The sequence below is a fragment of the Triturus cristatus genome, chromosome 7 (genome assembly GCF_964204655.1).
Source record: "Triturus cristatus chromosome 7, aTriCri1.1, whole genome shotgun sequence".
NCBI lineage: Eukaryota > Metazoa > Chordata > Amphibia > Caudata > Salamandridae > Triturus > Triturus cristatus.
In genome coordinates, this window is record NC_140590.1 from 1,589,678,404 (window position 1) to 1,589,700,138 (window position 21,735).

At 44.7% G+C, this 21,735-nt stretch overlaps 1 protein-coding gene across 2 annotated transcripts in view; it reads right to left on the bottom strand.

The window, feature by feature from the left end:
- LOC146812445 (opsin-5-like) overlaps positions 1-21,735 on the bottom strand; it is a 665,928-nt gene that overhangs the window by 228,002 nt on the left and 416,191 nt on the right. The gene's annotated exons all lie outside the window — the stretch shown is intronic.

Here is a 21,735-nt window from a genome sequence, read left to right on the forward strand (position 1 = left end):
TTTTCGTGTGAAAAATAAATGTAAAGAAACTTAAAATAATTATTATCAACCTGTATCTAATAAAATAAATGTCACACCACATTAACTCCTCAAATTAAAGGCGTATTTAAAAAGAAATTAGCTTAAATATATGAATATTATTAAATAAAGTCAATTTTTAAACGTTAATTTACAAATTAACCACTCTCACTTACGTTTTAATTTTTCTATTTTCATTAAAAGCTATATATTTGTTTAATTCAAATGCTTTTACAGTTTTTCAAAATAAGTTAAAAAGTCTATCTTATTTTTAAATATATTATTATTATTCTATCTATGTATCTATCTATCATAGTAAATTTGAAAAAATATTTCTTTACAATAATAATAAATACAATAATAAAGCAATTTATTCGTATATATTAATAGCAGTTAACTTCCAACATTATAGTCGCTGAGAATATGCAAAACCTAAAAATGTTGTCAGTTTGCCGATAAATCAACAATCCTTTGCTAAAAAATCCTTTGCTAAAAAAACTGAATTTAACGGCCTGTTTGATAGTTCACTTCTAATGTCGTTTTTTTTAATGCATCTTTACGATTTTTTTTTTTAAATAAGATTGCAGGGCATATACAGGTTAGAAGTTCCATCAAGTCATCTTTGTATCCACAAAGTTCGGAATTTTGTGAGCACTCAGCATACCAGGCACTCTTTAATTTAAAAATTGTAATATAAAAGAGATGGAAGCAGCAGACTCCATACTGTATTCCACATGCTTATATGACTGAATGAGCAAAAGATCCTATAATTACTGTTGGTCATCAGGCTCTGCTTTATTAGCTCTTTACATTTGAGATGGGGATTTGGTGGCATTTCAGCAAGAGAGGGCAAGTTATTAGATTTGATCAGATCATCGACCTGCCTGAGACTGGAATTATTTGAGGTGCGAAGTTGGTTATCACACATTCACAGACAAAATGCATCAAGGCACCTACATATGGAGCAGATAAGGACGGTAAAGAATGTTAATGTTAATTTTAATGTTGTAGACTTGTAAAGCGCACAGCTACCCCAGCAACGGGGCGTCCCGGCGCTGTAGACCGCTGGGGAACCCGTCCTGGCTATCCCTGTGAGATGGTCCCTTTCTGGGTATCTCCAAGGTGAAACCAGGCATCCCCGGTGTCTGTGGGGGGCCGTTGTAGAGATGAGGCAAGCTTAATGCCCAGAGTTGCCGAGTGTGTTCCTGGTTAGAGTAGGTACCGAGGCAAGAATTATCGAGTCCGTTTTTGACCCTGGTCCACGACCCTGCCACGTCGGGAATTGAACCCTGGTCCATGGCCGATTCTCTGCTTACAGATCTGCCGCCTCTAACCAGTGAGCCACACCTCTCCACTGAGAACTTGAAGCTTAATTTACTGTGAGATGTAGATGGTCAAAGATTTACTAAGGTTCTAATCCTCTTCATAAAAAAATCTATTCCGAGCAGTAAATGCCTTACTATTGAAGATTACAGATACAAATAAAATGGATGAAATTATTTTGATTTTATAAACATTTAAATCCAGATCAATTGCTTGGCCACCGTAGATTTTATAAAATCTTTTTATAGAATTTACAACAATATTGGCCTGCTTCCCTTTATTTATAATGTGGTCTGTCCAGCTACTTTGTGATCCACTGTTACGCCAAAGTAATCTTCATTGCTTACTTTTTCAATAGTGTTGTTATCGATTTTACATCTATAGTGACTCTTTGGGCATCATTAGGATGGCGGGCGGACTTTGTTCGCCCGCCATCCCGACGTGAAGAGCGACATAAGGGTGGGGGTCCCGTGGGGGAAATTAGGATGCGCCCACCACAGTGGCGGGTGCATCCCGCATTTTTAACATTGCGGCGGGCGGTGCTAAATATGTATGTCGCACATTCCAATGCACAACGTGACAGGCACCGCACGGTGCCTGCCACGTTGTCTATTGAAATGCAGGGGGGTATCATAGGTACCCCCCCATGTGCACCCCCACCCCCCAGAGTCCCTGGGGGCCCACAACGGGCCACCGCAAGCAATTCCCACATGCCTTTCCATGGCGGCAATGCCTCCACGGAAAGGCATGTTTCCGCGCCCATAGTAATATTGCTGGCGTTGTCTCACAGACACCGCTACCCTATTAAACTCTTTTCCGCCCGGTTGACTTGTTGACCGGGTGGAAAAGCGGCAGACGGTCTTTCCGTCCACCGCAGTCCCCCCGCCATAGTAATATGGCGGGGGGAAATGGGTGGCGGGCAGGGAGGGATCTTGGGTGGATTGCCACCGCCATGTGGGCGGTGGCGATCCGCCCGAGATCCTGTTGGGCCTCTTAGTCTTACCAAACGACATAATCTTTGCCTTTGCCAAATTTACTTTTAAATAATTGACATTGTTAATTTCTTGTTGTGTTTTTAATTAAAACTGCAAACCTACTTGGATTAAAGAGAAAATGGCAATGCCATCTGCATATGTTATGTATGAAATGGATTTCCACCAAGATTATGAGGAATTCCCATTGCATTGTCGAGGTATAAGGACAGGTTGGAAGTATAAAGCGAAAAAAGTAAGGACGCCAGAGTGCAGTCTTGCTTACGGCCAATGAAGGTTCCTATGTGTGTTGAAAGGATTCCCTCTGTAAACTTTACTCGTAACCAAGTGTTGTCATGTTATGCCACCAAAAAGTGAAGCAATGATTGATTAAGTGCCCGTTTATTAAGTTTTTCCCTGCGTTTTGACCAAGTTTAGCCAAGATGAAGAAATTTGGCATGTCTGGAGTAATGTTTAATGAATAAAGTCTGCAACTCTTGGCTCCAGAGCTCAGTGTCAGACTTAAAGATATTCATTGGAATCCTACTGGTCCCAGGCACTCTTGAAGATCTAGACTATATGATCAGTGAGCAACTATCATCCCTGGTCACCTCCAATACCCCTTGATTATACTTTGAGACCATAAATCTGTCATCTGTATGGCTTGATCATAAAGAGTTGGTATAGGTGAACCATGTTTTAAACAGCATATGGAAGTCAGGGTTATGATTAAAACATCCCATTCCTTGCCCATCTCACCTCCAAAATTATTTCATGTCCTTGGGTTGTATGACCAGGAACAGTTGGGGCCATTCTGCTTCTTGGTGCATTATCCACAGGCCTTTTATTATTCTTTTGTGACTTTTTTCCCCAGATCAATTTTTTGTGATGTGTTTGGCATGCTCTGGAGCTTTTTCAGCTGTTGGTGATAAACCCCATTTTCTGTGTTTAACAGTTTGTCTGTGGTTTGCAGATAAAGTCGAGACAGAATTGGATGAAATATAGTTAAACACTGAATTTAGAAATTGTTACCAGCCCGGCGGCTCCAATTGAATGATAGATTAGGCTTTCACTTTTCATTATTTAGTTGTGAAGTGACTAATCTTTGATGTTTTAACAGGGAGATATTTAAATTCACAGCCATGTCTTGCTTAAGTGTTTTTGATCTATCTATCTATCTATCTATCTATCTATCTATCTATCTGTCTGTCTGTCTGTCTGTCTGTCTGTCTGTCTGTCTGTCCGTCCGTCCGTCCGTCCGTCCGTCCGTCCGTCCGTCCGTCCGTCCGTCCGTCTGTCTGTCTGTCTGTCTGTCTGTCTGTCTGTCTGCCTGTCTGCCTGTCTGCCTGTCTGCCTAGAGAGACAATTTAAATGTGGTGCTAATTTAATTATTTGTGGGTGCTAGTTTAATTTGCCTCCTCCAGTATTTTTTGCAGGATTATCTTTCATTACCAGTGGTTGCCCACAGGGCCGGCTTTAGAGCAGTGCGACTTGTGGGGCTGTGACCCCAGGGGGGCGCTGCGCTTGGCAATATCTTATGATTGGAGAGGCGAGGGGCACTTTTGCAGGTGATAGTGAGAGAATCCGAGGAGGCGGTCATGGGATGTGGGTGCCCCAAAAATGATTGTTGCACCGGGCGCCACCAGTGCAAAAGCCAGCCCTAGTTGCCCATGTGTGGTGCTTGACACACTCCAAGACTTCAGAAAAATAATGTAAATGTTTTAATATATTCAAATAAATGTTATTTATCATAAATATATATTTACTAATGTTTTCAAGTTTAATAAATATTTTTTATAATTTTCCCTATACTTTACCAAAGGAAGACTCCGCAGTGAGAGGAAAAGATCTCCTTCTGGTAAAGTATAGGGAGAACTTCCTATACTTTATCACATACAATCGCTGTAATCATCGTAAATTAAAAAATCACATGAAAAGTAAAAAAATATTTGTTTTTATGAATTAATAATTAGTAAATATTAATTAAAACAAATGTAATTAAATTTTAATAAACAATAGTATTATATTTTTTCACATTCAAAAAAGGTAATGACAATATGTTAAAATAGATTACAAATAATATTTTATTCTTACATCATTTTGTGGAATATTAAATTATATTTATTTAGATTTCTAACTATTTTAAATAATCTAATTGAAGTTAGCATTATGCCCGATGGGGTTTTATTTTAAGTCCCTAACTCAATTATTTTTTATGGAATGGTGTTACTGTATCAGTGGCTGGTCATGTGTAGTGTTGGGCTTATTACAGTTCCTTTTGGCAAGAGTAACCTTACACTAATAAATTTGGCTCCTCTCCCTTTTTCAATTGATTGGTGATATATATGTGTAGACTTTGGGGCCGATTCCGATCCGGGTCGGAAGGGCACCGAACGCGATCCGGCCGGAAAAACTACGCGCCGTACGCATGTTTTCCGCCCGACTCGTACAGCTGTACGAGCAAGCACATACGATGCGAGCTACATGAAATTCACCGACCGACTCATTTCCGGGTCCGAACCGCTCCGTACGTCTCGGTCGTAAGCTAACCGTGGCGTGCAATGGTTGCGATTCACGACCGAGCCGGGTCGGAAAGCACTCCGACCGAGCCGGATCCGGAGTGTTTTCCGACCGAGCCGGAGTCCTGCAGTCCGACCGAGCGAGTACGATGCGGCTGTATGCTGTCAGACTCGGTTCAGTCGGACTCCCATAGAAGTCAATAGGAGCCAGTCGTACGAGGCGTACATGGGCTCCCATTGACTGAATGGGTATGTCGCGGACTAGTGCGCCCCCTACAGTGAGTACGCGTCGGTGCCATCCGCACCGTACATGCCTGTGTTGGGGAGACCCATGGGTCTCCCCCTGTGTCCGAGTCATAGGGCTGCGGGTGACAGGGTGTCCGACGCGGACTCCCAAAGGCAACCACCCGGACGATTTGCGAGCTGGACACTCCGGCTCGCACAGGCTGTCCAACGCGTGCATCGTAGCTCGGTCGTGAATCGCATCCATTGCACGCCACGGTTAGCTTCCGACCGAGATGTACGGCGCGGTTCGGACCCGAAAACGAGTTGGTCGGTGAATTTCATGTAGCTCGCTTCATACTTGCTCGCTCGTACAGCTGTACGAGTCAGGCGGAAAACACGTGTACGGCGCATAGTTTTTCCGGCCGGATTGCGTTCGGTGCCCTTCCGACCCGGATCGGCCCCTTAATCTTCCATAGGAAAAAGTGCTTGTGCCTCCAGCAAAAACCTCTTCACGGATTTACTCTAAACTCTGCATGAAAGTATACCTTCACTCTGAAAACCTGCTTTCGTGGGCTTGGAGTGAATCTTTCCAGTAGCATTTGAGAGATAATTTCTTTTTAAAGTTAACACTCTTGGTCACATTCTTATATATTTTTTCTGTTTAAAATTGTGATTTGAAAATCGTGAATCCTGTCAATTACATTTGAATTTTTCTCAAATGTTATTTGATGATAAACAAGATTTCTTTTTCACGCCATCTTGAAAAACGTGATTTTGGAAAGAAATGATATTTTTGCTGTGGAGAAAGGTTTTCCACAGCATGGGTGGGGTGAGGGGGCACCGTGAGAGCTGAGTCCAACCTCATGATAGTACTTGGGGGCACTAAAAGGCATGAACAAATGATGATAAAATATCAAAATATGTTGAGTTTGCAGCAGAAAGCAGAAATGTTTTTTTTTTAAATCTCAGTTCTGCAGCTGCCAGTGTGTTCCTTTTGTAGAAAATCGTGATTTTAAGAAAATCATACATTTTAACATTGAAATTAAAAATTATTTTAAACAAGTAAGAAAAATATAATTAAAAACAAAATCCGCCCAGCCCAAGGGCTTTTGCAGTGAAGGTAGGCTGCTGGGCCGTTCCCTCTTGCAAGTTATGGTACTCCAATGCAGGAACTTGTGGTGTAAAGGCTCTTGCGATGTAATGGTACTCCAATATTGTGCCTCACAACACAGCGACTGTGACATAGTTTCTCCCAATTTAGTGGCTCCTTGCTGACATACAGATCGGTCACAGTATCAGATGAGCAACATTTCAGATGGAGGGCATCTATTAGGTAGATCATTTCCATCACTGGTTCTAGTCTTTCAATGAACTCAGACCCACCAAGTAACCATTATTTTGTAAAATGCTTTTGCCTCCTTCAAACACTCTTTTACATTCACATTTATGAATTAATATAAATACTCATAATTCCATGCATACTTCTTGCTCAATTTTGCATGGTGCTTGTACTAAGTATATATGGGGCATGCCAGTTATTCATTACCTTTACCTTGGCATATTTAAATTTATAACCCCATAAAATGGGATGGCCACATTCTTTAAAGTTTTCTACACCTTAGGGGCCAATTACGACGTTGGGTGGAAAGCCTCTCCTTGACTGTCTGAACTCCTCCGACCGACTCAGTCAGTTTACAATCTGCCCGACCGATTATGTATTCTCGGTCGGAATGTAACCTGCGGGGTCATTCCAAATTGGTTCCTACTGGGTCTCGGAGAATTTGTCTCGGAACCGCATTGTACACCTCTATGGACAGCGTTTCCGACCTTGCGATTATGATGTTGGTTTCCAACAGCCTTTCTGAGTTGGCCTGTCTGACAAGAAAAGGCTGTTGGAAAGCGACTTAGCGGGCCCCTACCAGAGCCCCCTTCATCCTGCGGCCTCCTGTCGGGCACCAAGGGGGTACATAAGGGACCCCCTTGTAAAACCCTGCACAGTGTGGCAGGCACAAAGGGGTACCCGTGATAGGGTGCAGGGTTTTCTACACACACTTCCATTTCCCCATAGGAGCCTGTTTTATTGCAGCATAATTGGTCGGGCAGAACCGCCGACTTCGAGTCAGTCAGTCCCGAATCCGATACGGTGTTGGGCGGAAGGTTTCTGCTCGAGATTGTAATCGGCCCCTAAGTTTCTCTTAGATGAGAAAAATAAACCTTTGGGAGCGTGAAGTCAGATTTCTGATTTAGATAATCAGAAATGGCAAACTTTTACCCTCCAAATTAGGATTTCTAAATGTATTAACGAGGACAGTATCATGGAACTTCTGAATTTGCGAGTCCGTGTGCGGGGAAAGATTCAGTGGAAATTCCTGGGTTGGTTCAGAGGGTAAAGTTGGAGAATATCCATATGCATATGGGTTTGTGAATATTCACCAATCTTATGTTTGTGGTTTCTCACCCTGGAAAGGGACACGGATTTACTCCACTAGAGGGAAGGAGTAAACGTATTTCCAATTATGGAATGAGGAAAGATCACTCCCAAATATTGATGCAGATGTAGCAGAAAAAATTTCTGCACAAAAACTATATTTAAAAAAAGGATATGTTGAATGTGCAAATGTACATTAGCTTTCAATTTACACACATATGACTTTATGCTGAAATATTTACAATATTCAGTGCTCATTGACTGTCATAGTTTTTCTGGACTACTCCTAGAATCCTTTTAGAATTTCCCAAGACAGGAGCAAACATATTGGCGCACATTTCCACTTAGGAACTTTAATAAACTGGACTCGTTTTGCGGGCACTTCAAAAACAATAATGTGGACCATGTTTGCATGTTTTCGCCTGCAGAGTCACATATCTCAGGCGGCAGGTAGCACAGTATTAGAAGCTCTGGACAAATCAGGTTTTTGCAACTTCCTAAAAAGGAGCTAGGAAGAAACTTGCCACTGAGTTGTTGCTTGAACTTTGCGAAGGGAACATCCCAAAATAAGCTCGAAAGAACTTCACGAGTCCCTGATCCATGCGTGAGTAGGTCATCCAGGCCGGTGATCGTCTTTGAATTCAGGGGCTTGGAGTACTGATTTTGTAATGGGTTAAACACACACTACCAATCCCAGCATGCAACGAAAAGAAACTGCCCAGCATAATCTACTTCCATGTGGGCCTGGGTAAATTGAGAGTTCTGAATCGAGTTGCAAAATGCATTTTTTTCTATATTGACACAACGTGGTACCAGGTGAACAATGAAAGGGAGAATAAACTATTGCAAAGAGCTCAAGGAACACTGCACATTTACCAAACCTCAGGCACTAAAAATCACCCCTAAACCACATTATAGGACTGCGATTGTTCTAAAACGGTGACACAATGTGTTACATTAACATTATCAGCAGCACCGAGGCGTGAGAATACACAACAGAGGCTGAAAGCAGAGGACGAGAAGTTATGAATATTACTGGTAAGTAATCGGTGCATTTCCATGCTTGCGTGTGTGATATATATAGCCCTCCCCTGATTTCTTCTATTATGTCTCTGCTGCTTCCTTCTCGTAGCCCTCGATGCACAGAATTCGACAGAATGGCTCAAAGTCCCTTCCCAAATTACAGTGGTTTATGCAACATGATTTGCAAGGAATGAACTGGTGACAGATCCCTCTTTGCTAAGATCTTTTCTAGCCCTGGGTGATATAAAGAACTAAAAGATAGAGGAATGCTCTAAACGAAGGAGACAAAGAGCAGGAACAGACATATTTCACAATTTGATTCCAGTTCCGTCAACATCTCCCAGCCGCCACCGGCTGCCTTTTTCAATAGATTGAGAAAGGGATGGAACAAAGGAAGCTAGCTTCAGATTACCACAAACCAGGCGGCAACCTGCCACCTCTGGTCGTCATGGAGTGAATTAAATTATTAAATCAAATTATGCAGACAGAAACCGGAGCTGATAAAAACTGAGATAAACACGAGCGTCCTGAATGGCTACACTCTGCTCACGTTTCCTTAAGGTAGTACAAATACTAAACTGAAAATGCATGGTGAAATGTTTCATGCTCCAGGGGAGCTCAGTCAGTTGAAAAGAAGATGCAAATTTATTTTCTTTGACATTTGCGCACATTATAGCCTAGTTCCTTTAAGAATTGCTCTTACATTTTGAAAGACCATGGCCACTCTTGCATGGACTTGACAATGATAAAACGTTGTTCACCCAAATGCAACATTGGCATAGATTGACCATATTTGAAACCCAAAAACCACAAATACCACACATTTTCCACAAACATGAAAGTGGGACTACAATTTTGCATCGACTGACTTGACATTGCTCACACGCCAAGCAAACACAGACAAAGAGCAGCTAAGGGGTAACTATATGTACTTTTTACACCCAGTATCTTCTGTGTTAATTAAACTGCTTTCTGGAATGGGCTGTGTTGGACCTGGTCCTCTCTGCAGGGCCACTCTCAAACTTTTTGCCTTCACTTTTCACTACTGTGAGAACACATTGAATAAGCTGTAATAACCAATTGGGAGTAGGTGGATATGTCATGTTTGGTTTATATGAAATTTTAATGATGAGCCACCTTTAATGGTAAAGTCGGATTTTTCATAACCATTTTGAAAATGCCACTTTTAGAAAGTTACATTAAAGAAAAGGGCAAACCAGTAACCTCATGCGAGCTTGGGTATCAAATAAAACAAGGGTAAATGGCTAACAAGGGAATCCTTGAATACATGTATTTTTCATAATCTGATAAGTATGTACTCCTGATTTTTTTTATTTTATTTAAATAATATGTTTAATTCTATTTGTCACTTTGTGCTCAAGCAATTAATTTTATTTTAATTTAAGAACATTCGGGCTGATTACGATGGCGGTCAGATCGCCATCAACCTGAATATTCCCACCTCCAAATTACGATGGTGGTGGGAATGGGAATGGTACCGCGGCGGACGGAAAGACTGTCCGCCGTGGTCCCGCAAGGCGATCCTTTTCCACCGGCCTTGCGGGACGCGGTACAATGGGGCAATGTCAGCGGTGCTGCGCTGGCACCATCGTGGGCATTATCATGCTTGTCTTTTTTGGCGGAGATCCCGCCGCAAAAAGACAGGCGGAGAATGCCTTTTGGGGCCCGTTGCGGGTCCCTTGGGGTTGGGAGGGTGGGGGGCTACCCCCCTACATTTGCATGTACAAGGTGGCAGGCACCACACGGTGCCTGTCATGTTGTACATTCAAATGCACAACATGTATTTTTACATTGCGGCGGGTGCTGCTTGCAGAACCGCTCCCAACAATGTAAAAAAACGTGATGCGCCCGCCAGTGTGGCGGGCGCATCCTAATTTGTATAGCGGGACCGCCGCACCTATTGCAGGCGGTCCCTTTTGCCAATGCGATGGCGGGCGGACTTTGCCCGCCCGCCATCTTAATCGTCCCCATTGATTTTTAAAGATTCCTTTTCTCAACCATTTAGCCTTATTGAAGTTTTAGAAAGTTGGCATTTTCCTGCACTTAGCACTTTCGTGCCTGTAGCCTGTCTTGGGTCACATGACTGGGTATAACTGAAAGTTAGGCTTTGAAAATTCATCCCAGACAGTCAAACAATAGAGTAACCCTGGGCAGAGTTTGCAGAGTTGCGCTACGCGAACCTCTGCGAAGTGGTAAAAAAAACTCCGCTGCACTATGCGGATCTCCGCGAGCGGCGGAGTTTGATAGAAAAATGCTGTTTGCTGTGATTTCACAGTGTTGGATGCTTGTCCGCACTGTGTGATCATCGCAAACGGCACCATGCACAGAGCAGGCTTTCCTTTTCTGCCGCTCAAGTAGATTTTTACTCGAGCGGCAGCTTTCTCAATGCGAACGGACAGTTTCTCAACGCGAGCGGTTGCGAGCATACGCGACCACTCGCAATGAGAAACCTGACCCCCCCATGTTGACAAATCTCGCCGGGAGGTTTATTTTCCACGCTTGCCAACTTGACGTTGATGATCACGAATGAGGAAAAATCTCGCCGGGAAGTTCATATTCCTCGCTCGCGCTCGCCAACTTGTCAATGGTGAACACGAGAGAGGAAAAAAACTCTGCTCCGCTGCGCGAGCGGAGCGGAGTTCACCGCCCAGGCCTACAATAGAGGGATTAGATGTGCCCTGATGGGCCATCTGCTGACAGGATTGGGGCAGAACTGAGCACAGCCCCACTTACAACTGAACTGCTTGTGCTCTGCTTTCACACAAAGGCCCTAATAATCCCACATTGTTACGTTAGCCAGCTTGGAGTGAGGGCAGGGAAGGCAGGGAATTCCATGCACTTCAAAGCCAATGCCTAGAAGCTTCTTCCACATTCCAGAACCAGAGCAATAGGATATAAATAGGGACCTCAGACACCCACTCTTTAGTACACTTCTGGACCTGTGGACACCCTGCCAGGAAGAAGGACTGCTGTGCTGCTGAAAGGACTGTCACTCTGCTGGACTGCTGATCTGCTGCTGTCTTGATGGATTGCTGCTTTTCTGCCTTGCTGCCCTCTTGCCTCGAGATGATAGACGACTGGGCCTGCAACTTTATCTTCAACCCAGGGCCACCAGAGTGACTCCAAGGGCTAGTATGCTGGCCTCCTTATCTGACCCTGTACTGCTCGATTTTCCCGGCCCTATTGTGTTGACGGGTGATTAGGGTGACTTCAGTCTCTTACCATTCAAGCCTAAGGGTTAGAGTAGTGAATGAAGCCTATTTACTAGGCACTTCGACATGATCCTGTGTTCTTCCCCATAGATTAGGGCTTGCACACATATCCTAGGGGATAGATTCGTTAGTATTAGGGATAACCTGCCCTGTAGTGAGGGTATTTCATGGAGCCGTGCTGAATTCAGGCCTGGTAGGCCTCAAACGGGAGAGACTCCATCTTTCTTTCTGCTCCGGCAGCTTGAGATGCTTCTAGGTTAAGGGGGATGTTTTAGTTATGAGGTGTTATTCGCTTGGAGAGAACCGGTTCAGACCGGCCCTTATCGAAGGATTGTATTTTTCTTCATGCCGAAGACACTACATCAGGCCGGCCGGCTGGGAAAGTGTCCTTGGTACGGGGAGGTACAAGAATTTGGTGGGCGGTAGGTTACGGGCCGGAATTTTCCATGAGGAAATGCACCTCTATATTAGTGAAAGTCTGAGGCAGTTACGAGGCACTTACTTCAGTCCGTAGGCGGCATCTAGCCGTTAGCAGTAAAGCTACTACTTATTCCAGGGAAGACAGATGACAAACTTGAAGGCGGAGAAAAAATGAGAGACAGATACTCTTCTAGCAGAATTGCCAGAGAGGAGAGAGTAGCCGATGAGGAAGAGGTCCCAGTGGCTCGGAGAAGGGAGAAGGGAACAGATCCGTGACTGCGGAGGTGTGACTTCCAGGCGAGCCGAGGCACAGACGAGAAGGGAACCTAGATGACCATTGAGTGCAGGCTACACACGACTAAGGTGATGTCGACCCCTTTCTTATTAGAGTGTACAACCTAATCTTTCACTTTTCTTTGCAGGTTATGTGTTACACAGTAATGTTATGTGATTGCGTATATAATGAATAATAAAGTATCCAGTTTGTAGTGAATCAACATGTGCTGCGTGTTCTTGTATAAGAGGGTAGCCTATTCTTCTAGTCAGCTGTGACTTGACATGAACGGATGTTAACCCTGATCAGGTAAGTGGTAACTGAATAAGGGAGAGAGGAGCCCCTCGAACCAGAGAACAGGTTGTGCTCAAACTGGCAGTTCTTGTGTGATCTGATAAATAGTAAAACTGATTCCCTTGTTGTATGTTATGGTAATCATAGGATGAACTTGTACTGAGGCTGCCGTCTGGGTAGGAAGTCCTGGGTCCGTCTGGGACCGCGAGGCTGCCGTCTGGGTAGGAAGTCCTGGGTCCGTCTGGGACCGCGAGGCTAAGGCTGCCGTCTGGGTAGGAAGTCCTGGGTCCGTCTGGGACCGCGAGGCTGAGGCTGCCGTCTGGGTAGGAAGTCCTGGGTCCGTCTGGGACCGCGAGGCTGAGGCTGCCGTCTGGGTAGGAAGTCCTGGGTCCGTCTGGGACCGCGAGGCTGAGGCTGCCGTCTGGGTAGGAAGTCCTGGGTCCGTCTGGGACCGTGAGGCTGAGGCTGCCGTCTGGGTAGGAAGTCCTGGGTCCGTCTGGGACCGCGAGGCTGAGACTGCCGTCTGGGTAGGAAGTCCTGGGTCCGTCTGGGACCGTGAGGCTGAGGCTGCCGTCTGGGTAGGAAGTCCTGGGTCCGTCTGGGATCGCGAGGCCGCCACTTGTATTATAAGAGGTCTAGATATATATATATATATATAGTAGGAATTCCCTGTCCTTAGGTGGTATATATCGGTGGTTACTTGTTGTGAATAGGCCCTAGGGAGAGGGTAACGTTCTGGCTGGGTTAGAGAGGCTCTGATGAGCGGGTTCTATCTGATCCGAAAACCCAAGCAGAAAATTTGGCGTCACGAACCGTTTTCGAAACCTGTGTGCGTCGTGTTGTCTCGTGTTTGCTTTCGGCGTGTGCGTGGTTTTGTTTGTATATTGTTTGTGGTATACTTGTGTGTATAGTTTTTCTTCTTCTTTCTTTTCTTTTTCTTTCTTTTCTTCTTTCTTTTTCACGATGTTTTCTAGAAAGTCAAAATCTACTTTTAAGTTGCCCGTTGATATTCCCGGATGGGATTCAACGCCTTATGAAGCCTTAGCCCGTGAGTGGGCTGATTCTACTGGTTTGAGTGAGAATTGGAATTCTTCTTTGGAGCTGGCGGAGCCGGCTAATGTGATTACTTGTTTACAGAAGGCACCCATCTCGAAGGGTGAGGAGATTCCCATTTTGGGGCGCAGAGGTTGGATTGTTCTGTCTGCGTACAGGATTCTGCATGAGAGGTTGTTGAAGCTACAGATATCTCTTAAGGATGTGGAAGCGCACTTTGTTGAGATTCAGAATTCTCATACTTTGTTGCGGTGTCAAAATAAGTTGCTTGCTGACAAACTTGAGACTTACCAAACTATTGCCGAGAGGGCGGCTGTGCGAATTGCTCGTTATAAATACAAGAATCGGCGCGGTCGGGTTTCGACGCGAAAGGTGCGTCTGGTCGTGGCGAAAGCCGGACTGGATTGGAATCCTACTGAATGGGATGGTAATATCTGGAATTCGAGTGATTCTTGTTCCTCGGGTGAGGAATCTGTCAAGCGCGAGTCCTCTCGCTCCGGCCGTGCTTGTAAATCTGCTTCTTGCGCCTCTGATGGTGCACCCCGTGATTGCGCTCGTCCTTCGAGCGGGGTTGATGCTTCTTCCACTGATTGTTCCTCTACGTGTACTGGTCGAGCTCCTTGTAATGCTCATCCCGCGGTCTCGGCGCATCCAGTTTTTCGTCGGAAGTTGCAGCAGTCTCCCGCTGCTCCGCAGGGTGTTTCTTTAGACTCTTTAGAGGACTTTACTCAACAGGAAATTAGTGATATTTTGCAGCGATTTCGGCAGCGAGCTGGTGAGACCTTGCTCACATGGATGGTGCGCCTTTATGAACTGGGCGCTGCTGGCATTATGCTAGATAATGGCGATTGTTTGAAGTTTTGTTCCTTGAGTTCGGATTCTACTGTACAGGATCATTTTCGTAACTATAATGGTGGTGGTCAAATTTCTTTACTTCAATTGGCGACTGAGGGTTGTAATCAAAAGTATCCTACTGAGTCTGATTGGCCTGTGAATGACAAACCGTGGTATACTTTGCGCGACGCTGCACAACGTCTCAAAGAGGAGGTGATGAAAACGGCAATTTTTCTGGGTACTGCTGACAGGTTGCTTGATGGTTCGTTGACATCTTCTGTGCGGAATCGTATTATTCGTTCTTCCCCTGTTGCTTATAAGCAGGTCATGATGACTTTATTGATTAATCAGACTGGTAACGTGTTATCTACGGTACTGGAATCGGTACGCCAACTCGGTGAGTTGGGTGAGTGGTTTAAACCTGAACGTCAGTCCCGGCCTGACACTCGTACTCCTGGTGACAATAAACTTACTAGACGTGATATCTTTTCTGGTCTTCTGGCCGATGGTGTGCGGAGGGAGGACATTGACGGTGAGACTACTGCTCGTTTGTGGGAGTTGTTTCGCAAACGTGGCTTGGATCGGAAGGAGGGTGCCCGGCGTGTTCGGATGACTGAGTGTGATCGTGGTGGTTCGGACGGTAGCGGTGATGACGACCGCCGTGGGCGCTCTGTTCGTCATGATGATCGACGTTATGCACGTGATATGTCCCCCCGTCGTGAGAGAGACAGAGAGAGAGAAGAGGAAAGAGAGAGGGGAAAAAATGATTATGTTTACAGCAGACGTAGAGATGATAGGGATCAATCCCCTGAGTTGAGGAGGAGAGAGGATCGTCATAGTTTGGCCGATCGAAACCAGCAGTGCAATGCAGAAGACACGAATCCATTTCGTACTGGGAATGGATATGAACAGGAGGTACCGATACCTAAGAAACGTGAGAGTCTTTATCCTGATTTATCCTGGTACACAGAATGCAGTAAGCATGACTAGGAAATAGGTCAAGCTCCAGTACACAGATGGGCTCACAGAGATAATAGACCCTATGTAGATATTGAAATTTATTGGAGACATCGTAATATCCAAAGGGCCCGAGCATTGGTAGATACAGGAGCGGAGGCCACTCTTATTCATGGAAAATCAAAGAAGTTTACAGGTCAGCCTTTTACAATTACCGGATTAGGTGGAAAGGAAACTCCTGCCGTTCAAACTTTACTTGAAATGAGAATAGGTAGAATCCCTAGAAAAGAATACTCTGTACTAGTAGTGCCACTCTTGGAATTCATAATTGGAATTGATATTTTGAAAGGGATGACTTTGCATTTAGATGATGGATGTTACCAATTTGGAACTACGCATTATATATCGTCCAGGCCTATACGGGTTGGTCGTTTACGAATGCCCCCCATAAAAGTTCCTCAGGCGACAAAAGTGGTTTGTCAGAAGCAGTATCGTATTCCAGGTGGTCATGAGGAGATTAGTACCACTATTCAGGACTTGGTGGATGCAGGTGTTATAGCCCCAGTTACTTCTGCTTGGAATAATCCTGTTTGGCCTGTACGTAAGAGTGATAATTCTTGGCGTATGACTGTTGATTATCGAGAATTGAACAAACACACACCCTCTTTGACCGTTGCAGTACCGGATGTCATTACTCTAATTGAAAGAATCCAAAAACATCCAGGTACATGGTATGCGTCCATTGATATTGCTAATGCTTTCTTTTCGATTCCGATTGCCCCTGAGTGTCAGGAACAGTTCAGTTTTACGTGGAATGGGCGTCAGATGACGTTTAGAAGTCTTCCTCAGGGCTATGTGCATAGTCCTACGATATGTCACCGGCTGGTGGCAGAGCATTTGGCTGAGGTACCGGTTCATCCACAAATTCAGATGTGTCATTATATTGATGATGTTTTGATCCAAGGCGAAACACAAGAGGAAGTTCAGACCCAATTGGACAGAGTCATTGAGTGCCTGCGTGAGAAAGGTTGGGAAATCAATCCGGATAAATTACAAGGCCCGTCCCAGGCTGTAAACTTTTTGGGTATTAATTGGCATGAAGGGCACCGTGAAGTGATCCCTCAGGTTAAACAGAAAATTCTTGATTTTGCAGTTCCGAGGAATAGGAAAGAAGCCCAAAGCTTCATTGGTTTATTTGGTTTTTGGCGTCAGCATATTCCTCATTTGAGTCAAATATTGGCCCCCTTGTACCGTGTCACTCGTAAAAAGAATGCATTTGAATGGGATAAACCACAGCAAGATGCGTTCAACCTAGCAAAAGAGGCAATTCAACATGCTTTGGATTTATGGCCCGTACGTGATGGTGAGGTGGATTTGAATGTGTCTGTACAGGGCCTTTATGCGAATTGGAGTTTGTGGCAGAAGCAAGGCAGGAGTAGAGTGCCGTTGGGTTTCTGGACCAAAAAGTTACCTGATGCTGGTGAGCGTTATACACCTTTTGAGAAACAGTTACTTGCATGTTATTGGGCTCTGGTGGATACCGAGCAACTGACTTTGGGACATGATATAGTTTTGCGACCTGAAATTCCTATCATGCAGTGGGTTATGAGTTCGCCGAAAACTCACCGAATTGGACATGCTCAAGAGGCGAGTGTGATTAAATGGAAATGGTATATACAAGACAGGGCACGTGTGGGACAGAAAGGAGTTGCATCTTTACATGAGCAGGTGGCGCGAGCGCCATCGACTGAGACTGAGAGTGAATGTTCCGTACCTTTAGTACAGGAGTCTCCTGTCAAGTGGGGTAGACCTTTTGATGATTTGTCCGCAGAGGACAGAAACCATGTCTGGTTTACGGATGGTTCAGCAAGGTTCATAGGGACGAAACGGCACTGGAAAGCGGTGTCCTATAATCCGATCACACAAAAACTGCTGAGCACAACTGGTGAAGGTAAGAGCAGTCAATTTGCTGAACTTTATGCTGTTTATCAAGTTCTGAAACAAGAGTTACCTGGCACATGTCATATTTTCACCGATTCTTGGTCTACTGCCAATGGACTGGCAGTTTGGTTACCGACTTGGCATTCCCATAATTGGGAATTGCATTCAAAACAATTGTGGGGAAAAGAATTATGGCAGGAGATTTGGGAGATGCTCCCACAGAGTACTGTTACAATCTTCCATGTGGATGCTCACACCCCGATAGATTCTCTTGACAAATTTTTTCATAACATTGCAGATGAGAAATCTAAAATTGCTGAGGCAGTGGTGGACAGGCAAGATTCTGATATTGCGGGATTGGCGAAATGGGCCCACCAGAAGGCAGGACATTTTGGAGAGAAAGCCACTAGCAGGTGGGCTGCTGATCGAGGAATTTATATTCCCCTAGATTTGATCAAGAATGTTATTTTACATTGTCCCATTTGTCAGCATATCAGACAGCGCAAAGTGCCCCAAATTGTTAAAGGTCATTTACATCGCGGGAAACTGCCCGCTCAAATTTGGCAGATTGATTACATCGGTCCACTTCCCATGAGTAGGAATTGTCAATATGTTTGCACTATTGTTGATACATACAGTGGCCTGTTGGTAGCCCTTCCCTGTAAGCAAGCTACTCAATTGAATACCATTAAAACATTGGAATTGATTATGATGTATTATGGTGTGCCATTCCAAATTCAATCTGATAATGCATCCCATTTTCGTGGAAGATTGGTACAGGAATTCTGTGTGGAAAACAATATTGACTGGGTATTTCATATCCCATACTATCCGCAGGCCTCGGGTCTTGTGGAGAGATTGAATGGTCTGCTGAAGGAGCAGCTGCGTAAATTGACAGATGACAAATATAAGAATTGGCGAGACTTTTTGCCCCAAGCGCTATTAATTTTGAATAATCGTCCTTTTCTAAATGCTGAATCTCCACTTATGCGTTTGTTTCCTCCGAATGTTAATGCTCAGCCAAATGAAATCAGAGAGACTGTGATGTACTGGGAAATTACTCCCGGAGCTTTGGCTCCATGTAGAGCGACCCCAGGGTCGGCAGGTTTAGACTTGCATGCCATGGATGACACCGTTATAAAAGGTAAAAATCGGGTCATCATCGCGACCGGTGTTGGTGTTCATATACCACCCGGGAATTTTGGATTAATCACCCCTAGATCAGGGCTGGAAGTAAAAGGCATTCAGGTGCTTGGAGGGGTCATTGACAGTGATTATCAGGGAGAGATTAAGGTGCTCCTGCTGAATAGCAGTGAGGCTGACTTGCTGATCCATCGAACTGACTGAGTGGCTCAATTACTCATAATGCCTGTCTTCAGTGGTGGGATGGTAAAAGGCACTGCCCCAACTTTGCTAACTGTACGAGGCCAGAAAGGTTTTGGCTCCACAGATAACCCTGGGGCCAAGGTTTGGGTGCAGTCGCCTAAGAATCCCCCTGAACAAGCAGAGGTCATCGCCACCGGTCATGACAACACCATTTTAGTTATGAGACCAGGGAAAGATAGCTGGGAAACGGTCCCGGCTGACAAATGTTACTTACGAGAATGAATAATGCCTGTATTTGATTCTCTTTCAGATCATTCTTTGGACTGTTGCGGCAGGATGTGTCGTCGTCGGACTATTTTCGGGTTGGTTCGACGAGAGAGGAGGGATCCCGTCAACCCGGGATGAGCTACGCACCCGAGTGTCGCGTTCCCTCGCTGCGTGGGATTCGTCATCGAACTTTTGGACCTTACTGGCGAAAAGGGTGACTGATGCCCCTCACTTTTGTTTGACGCCAATGAGATCTGTACACGACATCTTGGCGACCTGTCTGGTTGCTGTCCCTGCTTCGCTGGAAACTTTGACTCATATTTTTAACATTTCAAAGGCTCGCCCCAATGTTCTTCTGGGCGATTTTGCCACCCATGCGTATTGCCCCTTATGTACTGAACTACCAGACCAGATACCCCCCGTCCAGTCCCAAATAGTTACCTATAATATCACACAAGGAGATATGTGTTTTTTTCCTTACGTGTAATCCTAGTGCAATTTCTGAATGTCTGCGTCTAAAATTGAAAGGTGCTACTTCCTTTACCCTTCATGAGCGAACTTTGTGCTTTCAAAGGACACCGAAAACATGTGCTTCGGTCCAGAACAATATGACTTGCAAGAGTTTGGTAGTTACCCCTAGTCATTATCGCACGATGTTACTACCTGCCGGATGGCTTTTCTCATGTGGTAATACTTCCTGGCCATATGTCCCCGCAAATATTTCTGGAGGCCCTTGTGCCATTACGAGACTCAGTTTACTGATGTTCTCGTCACATCCGAATGCCAATTCTCGTGTGATTCGAGATACAGCGATGTTACAGGAGGATTGTGACTCGTCTTACATTTATATTCCAAGTCTGAATACCTTAGCCTGGCTATTTCAATTATTGGTGTTCCTGCTTTGGCGGTTTATAATGCTAAATCTATTGAGAAAATGGCCTGCTGGATGGTAAAATCCATTAATCATACTTCTACAGTCCTGTCTGACATGCTGTTAGACGCCCAGGGTGAACGCAGGGCCATCTTGCAAAATCGAGCGGCCATTGATTATCTTTTGCTTAAACATGGACACGATTGTTCTGATTTTGAGGGTCTTTGTTGTTTTAACTTGTCTGATCATACACAATCCATTCGCGCTCACATTGACAAGCTACATGACTTGACGGAGGAAGTTAGAAAACACATTGACCAGGGCTGGTTTGACTGGCTCTTTAATTGGTTACCTGATTTGTATCTGTTACGTCAAATATTAGGAGGTATTCTGATTACCATCGCTGTTTTGATTTCTATCTGTTGCTTTATTCAGTGTATTCCTTCACTACTTCAATTCTGCACATTTGGTACTAGACATAGATCAGTTAGCCTTGTTTCATATTATTCTTCCACAGATGTTAGTTCTGTTTAATGAATGTATAATAGACTGAAGTCAAGGCTGAAATGTACTGCTCGATTTTCCCGGCCCTATTGTGTTGACGGGTGATTAGGGGGACTTCAGTCTCTTACCATTCAAGCCTAAGGGTTAGAGTAGTGAATGAAGCCTATTTACTAGGCACTTCGACATGATCCTGTGTTCTTCCCCATAGATTAGGGCTTGCACACATATCCTAGGGGATAGATTCGTTAGTATTAGGGATAACCTGACCTGTAGTGAGGGTATTTCATGGAGCCGTGCTGAATTCAGGCCTGGTAGGCCTCAAACGGGAGAGACTCCATCTTTCTTTCTGCTCCGGCAGCTTGAGATGCTTCTAGGTTAAGGGGGATGTTTTAGTTATGAGGTGTTATTCGCTTGGAGAGAACCGGTTTAGACCGGCCCTTATCGAAGGATTGTATTTTTCTTCATGCCGAAGACACTACATCAGGCCGGCGGGCTGGGAAAGTGTCCTTGGTACGGGGAGGTACAAGAATTTGGTGGGCGGCAGGTTACGGGCCGGAATTTTCCATGAGGAAATGCACCTCTATATTAGTGAAAGTCTGAGGCAGTTACGAGGCACTTACTTCAGTCCGTAGGCGGCATCTAGCCGTTAGCAGTAAAGCTACTACTTATTCCAGGGAAGACAGATGACAAACTTGAAGGCGGAGAAAAACCGAGAGACAGATACTCTTCTAGCAGAATTGCCAGAGAGGAGAGAGTAGCCGATGAGGAAGAGGTCCCAGTGGCTCGGAGAAGGGAGAAGGGAACAGATCCGTGACTGCGGAGGTGTGACTTCCAGGCGAGCCGAGGCACAGACGAGAATGGAACCTAGATGACCATTGAGTGCAGGCTACACACGACTAAGGTGATGTCGACCCCTTTCTTATTAGAGTGTACAACCTAATCTTTCACTTTTCTTTGCAGGTTATGTGTTACACAGTAATGTTATGTGATTGCGTATATAATGAATAATAAAGTATCCAGTTTGTAGTGAATCAACATGTGCTGCGTGTTCTTGTATAAGAGGGTAGCCTATTCTTCTAGTCAGCTGTGACTTGACATGAACGGATGTTAACCCTGATCAGGTAAGTGGTAACTGAATAAGGGAGAGAGGAGCCCCTCGAACCAGAGAACAGGTAGTTCTTGTGTGATCTGATAAATAGTAAAACTGATTCCCTTGTTGTATGTTATGGTAATCATAGGATGAACTTGTACTGA